Source organism: Mustela nigripes, chromosome 4 (genome assembly GCF_022355385.1).
Source record: "Mustela nigripes isolate SB6536 chromosome 4, MUSNIG.SB6536, whole genome shotgun sequence".
Classification (NCBI taxonomy): domain Eukaryota; kingdom Metazoa; phylum Chordata; class Mammalia; order Carnivora; family Mustelidae; genus Mustela; species Mustela nigripes.
In genome coordinates, this window is record NC_081560.1 from 22,993,189 (window position 1) to 22,997,594 (window position 4,406).

A 4,406-nucleotide genomic window follows, 5' to 3' on the forward strand; every position below is an offset into this window, starting at 1 on the left:
GGAAGCAGTGACACTGCCCAGGCCAATCAGGGAGAAGGCTTGGGGGTGCTCCACTTTACAGGTAGAAAAGCCTCGTTTGAAGCCCAAACCCAGGGTCCCAGGGGGAAGACTGAGGCTGCCCCTGACTCAGTGTCCCTGTCACCAGCCCGCTTGGCCTCATCCTCTCAGAATGAAGCTGAGCTCAGGAAAAGAGTACCTGGTGAGTCAGACTGTGTCTACCCCCACTCCCATGTCTGACTCAACCAAGGTGATGAGAGGGCAGTGAGAGACTCTGCCCCATGGTGCCAGGGAGCCCCCTGGGCAGTGTGCCCATTTGGGCCATAGGCAGATCCTTCCAGCAAAAGGGCGGGTTAGCCAGACAGAAACAGGGAGATCCCAACCCAGAACAGCCAAGGGGAAACGTGACAAAGCTGGTGGGCAGGGAGAGCCCAAGCAAGCCAGCCAGAAAGTCTAGGTAGGACTGGGCTCAGGGTAAGTCAAGGGTAGCTGGAGGCCTATGGTATGGTGATAGCAAGGAAACTGAGGCACTCAGACAGCAGAGCTGCTTGGAGCGAGGCGAAAGCGCCACAGAACGGACTTGTGTGGAGAATATATGGTCTGCAGTTCTGTAGCGTACATGCATTTCATATGTCCTGGTGCCCCTTTTAGGCCAAACTTCCTCAGCTGCCCCATCTTTCTTGACCCAGTAAGTTTGGGCCAGATAGTCCCCAACTCAGACTGTGTGGTGATTGGAATTGGGAAGGTTCTGGGACCTTTTCGGTGAATCATTCTTATTCCTCTTCTAGGCATCATGAAAAGAGGAGTGAGGGTATCTTTGAGGGCTGTCTTTTCAAGGGCAGAATGAAGGCAGTCCCTGTTCTGGAGCTCAGAAACAAGTTCAGGGGTTTTGTGGGGGGCAGTGCTTATGGTAAAAGGTGTCCATGAATGATTTCTATCCCTTCTCATTAGGTAGGGAGGGGGAGGAGCAGAGAAGGGACCAGAAACAGAAAAGGGACCTGCTGTGTGTGACTTGGTGGGGGGGAGCTCTGGGGGCCCTGATAGTGACAGGCGAGGTATAAATAGCTTGGGCCCTGCGGCTCATGTTCTGTCGGCTGCCTATGACGAGGTGCTCAGGAATTCCACTCTCCTGTTGGCACCCCCCACCTCCAGAACGCTCATTCCCCCATGCCACCTTTGTCCCCTGTCCAAAACCAACCGTTGGGCATCAGTGCTGACCGTCTGCTTGAGAGGCTGAGCTCTCCTGTGGAGGGATGCCCGGCTAGAGACACATGACACATAGCTCGGTCTCACGGTGAACTGTGTGCACACGCGCGTGTGTGTGTAAAAAGGTAGACATTTGATACCCAGTCTGAGGTGCCAGCTCAGAGTTCAGTGAGGTTGTCTTTGAAGCCCTGATGAAGAAGCTAAGGTACAGATAGATCTGAGTGAGACATGGCTCCTGGGGAGGAGAGGACGGGGTAGGGTGGATTTGGTTGGAGCAGACAGGCTTTAACAAACTCTACTGGCTCACAGTCCTGTTTTGTGGGCATTACCTGAGGTCCCCCAGTAAGTTAAGGGCACCTCTTAAGGGGTGGGGGGATTTCAGAGGGGAAGCCAGTGAGTGAAGAAAGAACTCCCAAGTATAGCCTCCCCTCTCTCTCCCATCTCTGCCCTCTCTCTCCCCCTTCTCCTTCCCTCCGTACAAGAGAGGTTTGTGTGTGGCTCCAGGGGAGTAAGTGAATGGTTGGCAGACAAGGGTGCCCAGTGCCAAGGATGGTTCCTGGCATCCTTCTCACCCCCTCCCACAGAAACCCGAACCTCTTGCTCTCCAGGATAAATCGGGGCCTGACTCAGGCCCCAGCCAGCCAGTCACAGTCAGCCTGACCCAGGCGCAGGCTGGTGACTCAGCCCTCAATATAGCCCATGAGGCTGGGTCCAGCCATGAAAGCTGGAACAGACCGTGCACAATGCTGGTCCTGGGGCTGCCAAGTGAGGCCCCCCTCCCTGAGAAGGGCTGATGTGCCCCTCCCTGAAGCAGGCAGGGGCCCAGAGAGGGTTTACAGGGGGTTTCATCAGCTGAGTATTTGGGGAGTGCTGGCTGGGGCCACAGGCCGTTTATAGCCCCCTGACTCACCACCCACTGACCTGTCTCAGGAGACCAGGTTGCCTGGCCATTCACCTGCCCCTGCCTTTCCCATCAAGGGACACCAGCCACCGACACTGGCCATATTTAACTTGGGCTGAGTGGAATCGAAGTGACCAGGTCTAATGGGCCATGTCTGAAAATCTTGTTTTTCTGGAGCTAGGGACATTTCCATAGTCACCTGGGATGATACCAGGTTGGCCAGACTCAATCAGTGATACCAACTGTGGCCCTGGCTTACATGCCAGGGACTCTGCTGGAGGCTGGAAAGAGTCAGAGGCTTGTTCTAGCCTCTTCACTTCTGGCTTCTGCAACCTTGGCCAGGTCATAGAATGCTTTAAGGCTTCAGTTTTCTAATCTGTAAAATGGAGTTAATAGTACCCTCATAGGGGTGTTTTGTTTTGTTTTGTTTTGAATTGAAGATGAAAGGAGGTAACATGTGAAGAGAGACCTCTTTACTCTGGCAACAGTGTATCAATAGGACCAGGAGGCACAAAGCTCCCAGTGAGGAAGGGGATGGCTTTCTAAAATGAGCCAATGGGGCAAGTGTCCTAACGGGAAAAGTTCTATATTCTAAGCAAAAAGGCTGGGGAAAAGCAGGACCACTTTCCCTCCATTGCTCAGGCTCTTGGCTCAGGCCTGGGAAGGAACTGATAAAGTTCCAACTGGAGGCTAACTACCTACCAGACCATGACCTCCATCTTGGTTTCTAATTCCAAGTGAAATCACTGATCCTCACTGGTAATCTTCCAGCCCTTTCCACCACACGTTCTCCAGCCAACTTCCGGCTGGAGTAAAGTGGATAAAAAAACAGAAACAGGGTCTCACTACACTCAACAGCAAGAGGCCAGTGGTACCCAGTGGGTTGTGAAAGAATTTCTCCAATGTAGGTTACAACTGAGAACACACCACCTAACGTGACTGAGTGCAGTTCTTCTCGAATTTTTACTGTGCATACTAATCAACTGGGGATCTTGTTAAAATGTGGATTCTGTGTCAGGAGGTCTGGGGAGGGGGGCTGAGGGTCTGCCTTTCTAACAAGCTGACCATGCTGGTGTGTGGACCACCCTTCGAGCAGCAAGGGGTGAGGTTAAATGGTCTTCCAAGAAGAGTCATTAAAAGGGAAGCAAAAGGCTGCCCCAGGGGCAGCCCTGTTTATAGGGGCTGGTCATGATGTTAGCACTGGCCCCAGGCCCCTTAGGAAAAGGCCAAGGGAGAAGTGAATTCGTTTCATGCTTAGCAGCGCCCACCACAGTGCCTCATCCTATAGATATGCGTGGCTTTGGGTATTTGGGTTGATGGAACAAGCTCCTTTGGCACCAGGCAGCAAAGAGGCAGAGAGAAGGCGTCTAGGCAAGCAGCAGTCATAGAGCTGTTTCCACCCACTGTGGCTTATGAATACCCTCGGGGCCTCTCCTATGGAAGCATTCATATGGAAGAGCAGATCACAAGGGGTTCCACAGAAAGGAAGGCACAGAAAGGAAGGACTCTCAGAAGTTATCCACATCATTCTGCTTGTCCCCACTTGATCCACTCTCCATCCTTTGCCCTGCTCTCAATTCCAGGGGACTGACTTGACGTCACCTGGGCTCTCTGGCTCCCAGCTGGGATTAGCCAGTGAGACATGTCAACAGAAGAGAGGGTGTCAGGCCCTGACAAGGGCTCCACCTCCCTCCCTGTGGGTCTGGGGTCCCTTTCCTGGCCTCTAGGCCTTGCTTCTTCCCCACCCCACTTCGGGCCCAGGATGGGAGACACTGTGGCTGGTGCCCCGGGGACCTCACTATTCCTTGCTGGTTCTCCTAACTCTTCCTGTGTATGTAGTCCCTTCATGAAGCCCTCTTCAAATTCAAGCTGAGTGTGTCACCTCTTCACTGTGTGACCCTACATGATCAGTAAGTCCTGAGAATCCCATGGGGAATCACAAAGACCGGGCCATGAAGGCTTGCAAGCAGGTCTTCTCAGGGCACTCTTCTCACTGCAGATGGGTATGGGCCTAGGCCCTGGGGCAAGTCATTTGACCCCCCACCCACACACACACACACACAGAGCACCCGGCTCATTCCATTCCTGTGTCTGGACGAGCCCCTGGAGACAGGGTCTCTGGGTGTAGACCAGCGCGTCTGCAATCTGGCTGGCAGCACAAGGACCGCCCCTCCAATCCCTGAGGTCATCTGTAGGGTGAGAAATATTTAGGAACCAGATCCTTACCTGAGGTCCCTGGTGGAAGGGGAACCGCTCTGTCCTGGTTGTGTTCTGAGGTGTTTAACAAAGAAAAAGCAGAGTC